The 13,257-nt window shown below is 44.1% G+C and overlaps 1 pseudogene; it reads left to right on the top strand.

The window, feature by feature from the left end:
* The first annotated feature begins 6,622 nt into the window (after nt 1-6,622).
* The window catches only part of LOC121291225, a 43,037-nt pseudogene continuing 36,402 nt past the window's right edge, over nt 6,623-13,257 (top strand).

The following is a 13,257-nucleotide window of genomic DNA, read 5'->3' as shown; positions in this document are numbered from 1 at the left end:
GTCTGCATCTGAATATCACATTCATCCCACATTTATAATGTTCCTTTCACATAGTGTAAAACATCCCAAGGTGCTTCACAGAAGCGATGACCCTGAGCCAGACAAGAAGATATGAGGATGTTAAACCAAGGCCCCTCTCAGGACGATGTAAAAGATCCCACAGACTCTATTTTGAAGGAGAGCAGGGGAACTCTCCCCAGTGTCCTGGCCAATATTTCACTCTCAGCCAATCTCACTGAAAACAGATCATCTCTGATCATTATCACATTGCTGGTTGTGGAGACTGACTGCACACAGAGAGATCCTGAGGTCGTGAAAGGCGCTATGTAAATGCAAATTCTGTCAGCTGCAGCCCAGTTACTGTGGTTAGCAGGAACAGCATCTTCTTCTCCATTGCCATAATTAACAAGCTTCAGCCCTGAATCTGATTAACATCAGCGATAACTGCAGAATCGGAGCAGTGCAGTCACGTGTGAACTCGCTGGTGGCTCAGCAAGTGAGATGATTGTGTGAATCCCTTCCCACACACGGAGCAGGTAAATGACCTCTCTCCAGTGTGAAGTCGCTGGTGTCTCACCAAGTTCCCTGATCGAGTGAATGCCTTGCCACATGTGGGACAGGTGAATGGCCTTTCCCCGGTGTGAACTTGCTGGTGGCTCAGCAGGTTGGATGATCGATTAAAACTCTTCCCACACATGGAACAGGTGAACGGCCTCTCCCCATTGTGAACTAGCTGGTGTCTCAGCAGATGTGATGACTCAGTAAATCTCTTCCCACACACAGAGCAGGTGAACGGTCTCTCCTCAGTGTGAAGGTGCTGTTTCAATTCCTTAGTGCTTTGGAAGTTCTTCTCCCAGTCACAGCATTGAAAAGCTCTCTCACTGCTGTGCTGTCGTTTATGTCTCCTAAAGCACTTCTATCTGCCTAACCAGTAACAGTGATGTATTTCATAACAATGTAAAGTCGGAACGGTCTGTAAACTAGTTATCACTATGTAGCACATAGTCTCCACAGGTGGGATAACTGGTTAAACCTCTTCCCACAGTGAGAGCAGGTGAACAGCCTCTCCCCGCTGTGAACTCGCTGGTGTCTCAGCAGGTCAGATTTCTGTTTGAAGCCTCTCCCACACGTGGAGCACCTGAATCGTCTTGCTCCAGTGTGGGCTAAATGATGTCTCTGCAGGTGGGATGATTGTGTGAATCCCTTCCCACACACGGAGCAGGTGAACGGTGTCTCCTCAGCGTGAATAAGCTGATGCCTCACCATGATGGACAACTGACTGAATCCCTTCCCACACACGGAGCAGGTGAACGGTCTCTCCCTGGTGTGAACTCGTTGGTGTCTCAGCAGGATTGATGATTCAGCAAATCCCTTCCCACACACGGAGCAGGTGAAGGGCCTCTCCCCAGTGTGAACACGCTGGTGTCTCAGTAGGGTCGATGACTTGGCGAATCTCTTTTCACACATGGAGCAGGTGAACGGTCTCTCCCCAGTGTGAACCCGCTGGTGTGTCAGCACGTGGGATGACTGATTAAATCTCTTCCTGCATTGAGAGCAGATGAACGGTCTCTCCCCGCTGTGAACTCGCTTGTGTCTCAGCAGGGCTGATGATTCAGAAAATCCCTTTCCACAGAGAGAGCAGGTAAATGGCCTCTCCCCAGTGTGAACTCGCTGGTGTGTCAGCAGGTGGGATGACTTATTAAATCCCTTCCCACGTGAGAGCAGGTGAAGGGTTTTTCCCGGCTGTGAATTCACTCGTGTCTCAACATGTTTGAAAATCGACTGAATCCCTTTTCACAACGGGACAGGTGAACAGCTTTTCCCCGAATGTGACCGTATCAATAAGTTTCCAGATTAGAGCGATAACTGAACCCCTTCCAACCGTCCCCACATTGTCCACATGGACTCTCCCAGTTTTGTTTGAGTTGAACCTCCCCAGATTGGTCAGTCAGTCGAATCTGTGTCTGCACACAACACGGAACACGTGTACGGTCTGTCCGAGCTGCAAGTGCTGCTTTCCCCATACAAATTGTTGATGATATTCAGGTCCTGAGGAATCGAGTGATTCAGACAGACTGACATAATATCAGGTCTGAGCTTCCCGTCTGCAAACCCTCTCCCTGTAAACAAGTTTACAATTACCAGAAAAAAAGGAGAAATTTTTTTTTTGCAAAAATATATTTTATTCATAAATCTTCAACAACATTTCAAACCATTTCAAAATCACCATCACAAAAATACAATCAGGTTCAACTTTTACAACATGAATCACAAGGTGTATCAGTACAAACAATGAATATTACAATCATTGGCAGACATTCATTTTGAGCTGTACATCCAGAGGGGCTCTTTATAGTTCCCAGCCCCTCGGTGCACTATGGCAGAAAGGTCTTAGGCAGCGACCCTTCCCCATTGCACCTTTGCTGCAGCTGCCCCAAGCTTTAGTGCGTCCCTCAGCATGTAGTCCTGGACCTTGGAATGTGCCAGTCTGCAACACTCGGTCAGGGTCAACTCTTTGCGCTGGAAGACCAACAAGTTACGGGCAGACCAAAGAGCGTCTTTCACCGAGCTGATGATCCTCCAGCTGCTGTTGATGCTTGTCTCGGTGTGTGTCCCTGGGAACAGCCCATAGAGCACAGAGTCCTGTGTCACAGAACTGATTGGGACGAACCTCGACAGAAACCACTGCTTCTCTCTCCAGACCTTTTTTGCAAAGGCACAATCTACAAGGAGGTGAACAACGGTCTCTTCCCCACCACAGCCACCTCGAGGGCAACGTGCAGAGGGGGTGATACTCCTGGCGTGTAGGAAGGATCTGATGGGGAGGTCCTTTCTCACCACCAGCCAAGCTACGTCTTGGTGCTTGTTGGCAAGTTCTGGCGATGAGGCATTCTGCCAAATGACTTTGACAGTCTGCTCGGGGAACCATCCCACAGGATCCACCCTCTCCTTTTCCCTCAAGGCCTCTAAGACGTTACGTGCCAACCACTGCCCGATGGACTTGTGGTCAAAGGTGTTTCTCTGCATAAATTTTCAGAAAAAAAGAAGAAATTCAGGATTGACAGTTTTCCAGCTTTACGTATTTTTTGTTCCTTCAATACCCGCTCTCCCTCCAGTGTTGAAATCAGTCTCTCTCACAGTGTCACTGTCCTTTTAAATCACGTGTGTCTTTAAATATGTAGATCACAGCAGGAAGGCTAGCACTGCGTTTCCGTGCTAGACTCCAGGGGCAAGGTAAGCGCTGAGGAACAGAATAGCCGCGGAAAATTAGTTTTCTCCCCCACACCCGAGGGAGTGACCTAGGTGGATGGGAGTAGGGGGTGAAGAATGGGGCGGAGGCGTAAAGAGAAAGGGAATCGAATAAAACACAAATCCATGGACCCCAACAGGAGATAACGCGGACACCGAGGGCAGCCGTGCTCGGAAGTTCGGAGCACGTGATTTCAGGGGGTGGAGGCAGAGCCTAGGAAGTGACGAGCACTCCGACCATGAGTGAGGGAGACACTCACCGAATCAGAACTACATTACCCATGCTGCATTCGCATAGGCGCCTGCTCAGAAATCAGCGACACCACTGAACAAGAGACGGAGGGACAGAGAAAGAGAGAGAGAGAGACGCAGACAAACACACCCAGTCCGCGGTGCCTGATGGGAGTTGTAGTTCTGACGCGCGCATCTGAGAAAGCGCGAGCCCGAGCGTTGGGCGGAGCTGGAATTGGTGCGGCACCTGTAAATCCCAGCCCCGGGCAACGGGAACCAGGATCCCAGCCGTTTAACCCCCTCTACCCCACGTCCTCTCCTCCTCCTCCGACCCCATCCCACCTCGCCTCTCTGTCTCCCCCCCCCCCCTCCGGTTTTGAATCCATCTTCCTTACTGTTGGTGAAGGGCCTGTCCTCCATTCAGCCCCTGCTCCAGTTATATACAAACAAGGAGCAGGAATAGGCCATTCAGCCCCTTGAGCCTGCTCCGCCATTTAATAAGATTGTGGCTGATCTGATAGTCACCAGACATCTGCATCCCACCTACCACTGATAACCTATCACCCCTTTGCTTACCAACAATCTATCCACCTCTGCCTTAAACATATTCAAAGAATCTCCTTCCTTTTCAGGAAGAGAATTCCAAAGACTAACGACCCCCTGAGAGAAAGAATTTCACCTCATCTCCGTTTTAAATGGTCAAACCCTTATTTTTAAACAGTGACCCCTAGTTCTAGACTCTCCCACAAGAGGAAACATCTTCTCCACGTACACCCTGTGAAGTCCCCTCAGGGTCTTATATGTATATATCAAGTCGCCTCTTCCTCTTCTAAACTCCAGCAGATACAAGCCTAGCCTGTCCAACCTTTCTTCATAAGATAACTCACCCATTCCAGTTATTAGTCTGGTAAACCTCTGAACTGCTTCCAACACATTTACAGCCTTAAATAAGGTGAGTACTCAAGATGAGGTCTGACTTGTGTTCTGTATAACCGAAGCATAATTTCCTTACTTTTGTATTCAATTCCTCTTGCAATAAATGCTAACATTCTATTAGCTTTCCTAAAAACTTGCTGTACCTGCATACAAGCCTTTTGCAATTCATGAGGCAACCAGATCTCTCTGCATTTCGGAGCTCTGCAATCTCTCACCATTTAGATAATATGCTTCTTATTATTCTTGCCAAAATGGACAATTTCACATTTTCCCACATTATACTCCATTTGCCAGATCTTTCTCACTTAACCTATCTATGCCACTTTGTCATCTCCTTATGTTCTCTTCAGAAATTACTTTCCTATCTTTGTGTCATCAGCAAACTTGGCAACCATTCCACGCATCCCTTCATCCAAGTCATTTATTAAATTAAACAGTTAGGTCCCAGCACTGATCCCTGTGGCACACCACACATTATAACTTGCCGACCTGAGAAAGACCCATTTATGCCTACTCTCTTTCCTGTAAGCCAGTCAATTTTCTATCCATGTCAATATGTTCCCCACCTCATACCATGAGCTTTCATTTTCCACGATAACCTTTGATGTGGCACTTTATCAAATGCCTTCTGGAAATCTAAGTACAGTATATCCATCAGTTCCCCTTTATCCACAGCACATGTTACTTCCTCAAAGAACTCCAATAAGTTGGTTAAACATGGCTTCCATTCCACAAAACCATGTTGATTCTGCCTGATTACCTTGAATTTATCCAAGTGCCCTGCTATAGCTTTTTAAATAATAGCTCTTAACATTTTCCCTGTGACAGATGTTAAGCTATCTGGCCTGTAGTTTCCCACTTTCTGTCTCCCTCCCTTTTTGAATAATGGAGTTAAATTTGCTATCTTCCAATCTAATCAAACCTTTCTGGAATCTCAGGAGTTTCGAACAATTAAAAATAATGCATCAACTATCTCACTAGCCACTTCTTTTAAGATCACAGGATGAAGTCCATCAGTACCCAGGCTCTTGTCAGTCTGCAGCTCCAACAATTAACTCAGTACCGCATTTCTGGTGATTGTAATTTTCGTGAGTTCCTCCCTCCCTTCCACTTCCTGTTTTATAGCTGCTTCTGGGATGTTACTTGTATCCTTTATGGTGAAGACTGATGCAAAATACCTGTTCAATTCATCTGCCATTTCCTTGTTTTCCATTATCAATTCTCCAGACTCACTTTCTATAGGACCAACACTCACTTTGTTAAGATTGTAGATCTAAGGTGCTCCGCTCCATGGCCCGGTCCTGAAATCATTTCTCTCCCTCCTGAAGCTGTCTGCTTGCCGTTCCTTTACTACTAGTTTTCTGTTTTGTCTGGTGGTGAGTGGCATTACTTTCTGACTCGAGGTAAAATGGGACAGATTGTAAGAGACCCTCTGTGAATCTGACATCAGGTTAACAACACCATTTTTTTAAAAATCGCACAAATGCATTGGGGTCCATTTTTTGGGGAATAGAATTGAAAAACAGAGAAGTTATGTTGAACTTGTATAGAACCTTGGTTAGACCACACTTGGAGATCTGTGCACAGTTCTGATCCCCAGATTGAAAAACGACATAAAGGAACTGGACAAGGTTCATAAGGGTGATATTGAGAATGAGGATATCCCAGGAGTGGTGAATGGACTGGGACACCCCGGGAGAGGAACTGGACAAGCTGCATGTTGAGCCTCCAAATTTGGAGCTGAGGGGATTGAACCTCCATAGGAGGGGACCCATGGACTAGGTGTGGCTGTCAAATATCAATTTATAGGGCATATACTCACACCCCGAGTCAATGCCCAAACACAGGATCCTTGTCCTTTCTTCTGTTTCCCTGTCTCCAGTGCATGTGCTGACCCACCACTGTACATCATTGCTGTCTTGGATGCTGTGGCTCCTCTTCTTCTGATTTGCTGTAAAACACATCCAAGGCTACACATCCCACGCTGATGTTCTCTGTTTGAAAGCCTCCGAGGATGAAGAATGCCAAATTTCTGTCATTTCTTTAGCAGGGGAAACTGGGACAGCAGCTGCACTTAGTGAGGTTTTATTCAGATGGGACAATGACAAGTTTAAATCCCCACCTGATCTGCTACTTAAAGTCGCCTCCGTTTCACTGGTCAGTTTCCCAAGCTTCAGGAAACTCCTGTTGCTCCAGAAATATTTGGATTGGTTGTGAGAGATGTCAATCAGAGAGCCCACCCACTCTGCCCTTTTCTCCTCTTCCTCTTCCACAGCTGCTTCACTTCCTGTAGGGACTGAAAACCAAGTGAGGAGATGGTGAGTGAAGGAAGAGAATTTTTAATAATTACATCACATATTATCCACACTAATGTTCAGGCAGTCTGTCTATCCTGTGGGGAATCAGGTGTGGAAATGCCCCTTATGCTGTGTGAGAAGATCCAGCTGAGAGAGCTGTTTACTCGGTGCTTTGTGCTGAACTGTTTGACTGGAGCTGTGTGTTGGATATTGAGTGTGTTTATTGGAAGCATTTCCTTTCTGATTTACAGACTGAATTTTGTTGATGGGTCATTACTGAATATGAGAAGGTGAGGTGTAATTATCTGGGAGGTGCAGAGTGTCTGAGGATTCTTACTGATTTCCTATTGTTGAGTTGGACCATAAGTCCAAAAGACGTAGGAGCAGAAGTAGGCCATTCAGTCCATCAAATCTGCTCCGCCATTCAGTGAGATCATGGCTGATCTGATAATCCTCAACTCCACTTTCTTGCCTTTTCCCCATAACACTAGATTCCCTTACTGATTAAAAACCTGTCTATCTCAGCCTTGAATATAATTGACGACCCAGCCTCTACAACCCTCTGTGGTAAAGAATTCCACAGATTGACTACCCTCTGAGAAAAGAAATTCCTCCTCATATCTGTTTTAAATGGGCACCTCCTTACTCTGAGATTATGCCATCTGGCCCTAAACTCTCCCACAAGGGGAAACAACCTCTCAGCATCTACCCTGTCTAGCTCCCTAAGAGTGTTATATGTTTCAATAAGGTCGCCTCTCATTCTTCTAAACTTCAGTGAGTATAGGCCCAACCCACTCAACCTCTCTAAGAAAATTCCTCCATACCTGGGATCAACCTAGTGAACCTTCTGTGGACTGCCTCCAATGCCAGTGTATCTTTCCTTAGATAAGGGGACCAAAATTGTTCACAGTATTATAGATGTGGTCTAACTGATGCCTTGTATAGTTTTAGCAAGACGTCCCTATTTTTATATTCCATTCCCTTTGAAATAAAGGCCAACATTCCATTTGCTTTCCCTTTTACTTGTTGAACTTGTGTGGTAGCTTTTTGGGATTCATGCACAAGGACTCCCAAATCCCTCTGTGCTGCAGCCTTCTGCAGTCTTTCTCCATTTAAACAATATTCAGTTCCTTTATTCTTCCTGCAAAAGTGCATAACCTCACGTTTTCCCAAATATTCCATCTGCCAAATTTTTGCCCTCTCACTTAACCTTTCCCTATCCCTCTGTAGACTCCTTGTGACATCCCCACCACTTGCCTTCCCACCTATTTTTGGTCATCCGCAAACTTGGCGATAGTACATTCACTTCCCTCATCTAAGTCATTAATATATATTGTAAATAATTGAGGCCCCAGCACTGATCCCTGTGGCACTTCACTAGTTACAGGTTGCCATCCTGAAAATGCCCCCCTTATCCCAACTCTCTGTCTTCTATTAGTTAGCCAATCCTCTATCCATGCTAATATACTAACCCTAACACCATGGGCTCTATCTTATTAAGTAACCTTATGTGCGGTACCTTATCAAACACCTTTTGGAAATCCAAATATATTACATCTACTGGTTCCCCTTTATCTATCCTGCTTGTTACCTCCTCAAAGAATTCTAATAAATTGGTTAGGCATGATTTCCCCTTCACGAAACCTTGCTGACTCTGCTTGGTAATATTATGTATTTATAAATGCTCTGCTATTACATCCTTTGTAATAGATTCCAACATTTTCCCAATGGCAGATGTTAAGCTAACTGGTCTATAGTTAGCTGTTTTTTGTCTCTCTCCCTATTTGAATAAGGGTGTTGCATTGGCCGTTCTTCAATCCTCTGGGATTTTTCCAGAATCTAAGGGTTCTTGGAAGATTACTACCAGTGCATCCACTATCACTGTAGCTACTTCCTTTAATATCCTAGGATGCACCCCATCAGTCCAGGGGACATACTGGCCTTTAGGCCCATTAGTTTCCAGCGTACTTTTTCTCTAGTGATAGTTATTGTGTTTATTTCCTCTTCCCTCCTTTTGCCCCTTGATTATTTAGTATTTTTGGAATGCTATTAGTGTCTTCTACCTTGAAGACTGAAGCAAAGTATTTATTCAACTCCTCTGCCATTTCCTGGTTCCCCATTATTATTTCTCCAGCCTCATTCTCTCATGGGCTTATATTCACTTTGGCCCCTCTCTTCCTTATGTATAATTTTTTAAATAAGCTCTTACTATCCGTTTTTATATTACTTGCTAGTTTACCCTCAAAGTTTATTTTCTCCCTCTTTATTTTTTTGGTCATCTTTTGTTGGTTTTTAAAACTTTCTCAATCTTCTGGCTTACCACTAATCTTTGCCACATTGTATGTTTTTTCTTTTAATTTGATACTGTCCTTAACATCCTTGGTTAACCATGGTTGGTTCATCCCCTTCCTTGAATCCTTCTTCCTCACTGGGATATATCTTTCTTGAGAGTCATGACTATTTTCTTAAACATCTTCTATTGTTCATTAACTGTCTTTTCTGCTAAACTGCTTTCCCAGTCCACTCCAGCCAACTGTGCCCTCATTCCATTGTACTTACCCTTATTTTAAGTTTAGCATAGTTGTTTCCAACCCATGTTTCTCACTCTCAAACTGAATGCTAAATTCTACTCTATTTTGGACACTGTTTCCTAGGGGATCGTTTACTCAGGTCATTTATTAATCCTGTCTCAATACATATTACCAGATCCAAAATAGCCTAATCCCTGGTTAGATTCACAACATGTTGTCCTAAGAAACTCTCTTGAATATACTCTATGAATTCTTGCTTGTGTCTACCTCTGCCAATTTGATTTTCCCAATCTACATGAAGATTAAAGTCACCCACCATTAATGTCCTGCCTTTTTTATATGCCCTCATTATCTCCTGATTTATTCTCTGTCCTACAGTATAGCTACTGTCAGTGGACATATAGACTACTCCCACGAGCGTCTTCTCCCCCTTGTTATTTCTTACCTCCATCCATATGGATTCTACATCTTCTGATCCAAGATCGTTTCTTGCTATCGTGATTATTCCATCTCGCTGTAACAAAGCTACCCCACCACCCCTTCCTTCCAACCTGTCCTTTCGAAAATTCACATACCCCTGAATATTTAGTTCCCAGCTTTGATCTCCTTGTAACTATATCTCCATAATGGCTAAAAGATCATACCCAATAACCTCTATTTGTGCCATTAATTAATATATTTTGTTCCAAAACCTATGTGCATTTAAGTAAAGGATCATTAATTTTGCCTTTTAGCCATTTTTTCCCCTTTTGACCCTATTTGCTGCAGTTTTTTTATGTTTGTACACTCTGTCCCTTCCTGTCACTCTCTGGGTATCATTACTTAAATAGCTGCCCTGCAAGGCTGCCATGTCCTTTTGCTTTGTAAGCCTATGTATCACATTTCCAGAACCCTACCTCTCCCTCACCCCCTCTATTGAGTTTAAAGCCCTCTGTACAGCCTGAGTTATTCAGTTCGCCAGGACGCTGCTCCCAGCATGGTTCAGGTGAAGCCTGTCCCATCGGAACCGCTCCCTTCTACCCCAGTACTGGTGTCAGTGTCCCATGAACTGAAACCCATTCCTCCCACAATCTTTAAGCCATGCATTTAACTCCTTGACTTTAATTACCCTTTGCCAGTTCGCCCGTGGCTCAGGTAGTAATCCCAGGATTATTACCTTGGAGGTTCTGCCTCTTAATTTAGCTCCTAATTGTTCAAATTCTTTCAGCAGAACCTCCTTTCTAGTCCTATCAATGTCGTTGGTACCAACATGGAAAATGACAACTGGATCCCTCCCCTCCCACTCCAAGTTCCCCTCCAGCCCTGAGGAGATGTCTTTAACCCTGGCACTGAGCAGGCAACACAGCCTTCAGGACTCACATTCATGGGTGCAGAAAACAGTATCTATCCCCCTAATTATACTGTCCCTTGCCACTACTACATTCTCTTTTCCTTCCCCCACTTGAATGACCACCTGTACCACGGTGCTAAGGTCAGTTCGCTCATCCTCCCTACATTCCCCACTCTTGTCCACACAGCTTGCAAGAACCTTGTAACTGTTGGATAGTTGCAGGGGCTGAGGCTCCTGGAACGCTACCCCCTGAGTCCCCATACCTGCTTCACCTGTAGTCACACCCTCCTGTCCCTGATCACAGATCAAATTTGAATTACCTAATCTAAGGGGTGTGACTGCCTCCTGGAGCAAAGTGTCCAGGTAACTTTCCCCCTCCCTGGTGTGGCGCAATGTCGTCACCTTGAATTCCAGCTGCTTAACTTGGATCCGACGTTCCTCGAGCTGCAAACACTTGGTACAGATCTATTCAATCTGGATTACCTTGGCATCCAGCAGCTCCCACATGCTGCAGCAGCAACACATCACATGTCCTGCCATCGCTATCATATTTTATTCAATTTATTATTAATTTAGTATCCCCACTCTTTACACTTTATTATAATTATTTTTATACACATCAGTAAAGATCTTATACTTAACAAGCTATCTTTAAGCAAATGAGAAAAAAAGACTAGAGATCTAAACACAAAACTAAAGACCTTTTACTTTAAAGACGAGAAATACTCACCAATCCTACTCACCAATCAGCTGCTCTCTGCTCTTTTCCCTCTCATGCTCTTTAATGGTTTCGCACTCTTCTCTCACTCTCACATTCGCTCCCTGGAAATGACCATGCTGTTTGTGTCTCACTCTCTCGCCGTAAATGACCCTGCTTCTCTCACCTTCTCTTGCTGTAAATGGCCATTCTGTTTCTCTCACACGCTCTCACTGTAAATGACCACGCTGTTTCTCATTTTCACGCTGTAAATGGCCCTGCTGTTTCTCTTACACTCACCTTAAATGACCCCGCTGTTTCTCTCGCACTGTCTCACTGTAAATTACTACAGTTTCTCTCAATCTGTCGCTGTAAATGGCAAGAGTTCTCTGTGTGTGTGTGTGTGTGTGTGTGTGTGTGTGTGTTGGGAGCTGGGTATTATCAGTTCTGTGAATGATCAGTTCTTTCCGTGTGTTGGGATCTGGATGTTTCCTGTCTTTTCAAATCCCTCCAAGACCTCTAACCACCTATCCCTGTAACCTCCTTAGAAAAAAAAGAAAAACTTGCATTTATATAGAGCCTTCCATGACCACCAGATGTCCCAAAGCTCTTTACAACCAATGAAGTGCATGTGAAGCATGGTGTCATGAAAATATAATAATTTTCATCATATTATTGTGATTTATTGTAAAGGTAGGTTAATGGTGGGGTTTGAACAAGCTTCTTTGTGAGGTTGTGTTTGGGGAATTTAATTGAATTGAAGACAGCTAGCCTTGGTGCTTTGATGTATCAGAAAGAGAAGCTAGGTTTGAAATGCTAAATTCATAAACATGGTTGAAGTTTTAGAATGGGAGGTGTGAAGAACATTTGCATTTTTAGATAAATTAGATTAGTTTGAATTTCAAAGAGATGGTAAGATGTTACACTGAGCCAAAAGAGGCTAAGCCAAACAGTGTGTTTATTTTTCCCAAAGATTACTGATAATATGACTATTATGAAATATTTATATTATGGAAAAGGAAAGTTGTAAAGACATATTGGAACAATGGGATTTACATTAAAAAGGGAGAAACCTGTACAAAGGAAATGGGGTTATGTATAAGAAGAAGGTATTCTAAGATCTAACAAGTGTGAAAACCTCTGCACAAAGCTGCTCTCTCCCGGAACCAAAACCAAGAGAATTAATTTTAAGTATCACTGGCCAGGGTATTGTGTGCTTTGCTTGGGTCTTTTGAAATCTATGTTATTTTACTGTTGCCTTAAAGGAGGTGTAACGAGGAGCTAGATTAGTTAGGGAAGCTAGGAGTTATCATAGTAGTAATTTGTAGACCTGTCTATGTGCTTAAAATCATTTAGTTTTATTAATACATGTTTAATTTAGTTTTGTAAAAAGCCTGTAAGACTCGGTGAACTTATTACTACTGAATTCAAGGCATGCATCTTGAGATAAAAATACAAATTGCAAAACAGTTGTGGCAGCTGTTTCAAATTTCCTTCTGAGATTTGAGCATCTCAGCATCTGCCATCCGCTGTGCCATAACTGTGGCCACTGTTGTAATGTAAGAAACGTGACAGCCAATGTGCTCACAGCAAGCTCCCACAAATAGCAATTTAATAACGTCCAAATAAACTTTTTTAGTGGTGTTGACTGAGGGATTAACGTTGGTCAGGACACGAGGGATAACTCCCCTGTTCCTCTTCAAACTAGTGCCATGGGATCTTTGACACCCACCTTAGAGAGAGCAGAAGGGGCCTTGTTTGAGGTCTCAGCTGAAAGACGGGCCCTCTGACAGTGCTGCGCTGCCACACTCCTTTTGTGCCATACTATTCTGTGATTCTGTATGATTCTATGAAGGGTTCTTCGTTACCATCACTGGCTCTCACTTTCATTTACCTATGTTGGCCAGGAATAGGGACACCGTGCATAGGAAGAGGTGCAAGCCCCACTCACAGGAGAGACGACTGACGCCCTGCCTCAGTTCATCT

This window comes from Carcharodon carcharias, chromosome 19 (assembly GCF_017639515.1).
Source record: "Carcharodon carcharias isolate sCarCar2 chromosome 19, sCarCar2.pri, whole genome shotgun sequence".
Classification (NCBI taxonomy): Eukaryota; Metazoa; Chordata; class Chondrichthyes; order Lamniformes; family Lamnidae; genus Carcharodon; species Carcharodon carcharias.
Note: the sequence above shows the minus strand (reverse complement) of the source record. Positions and strands in the feature narration are given on the sequence as shown.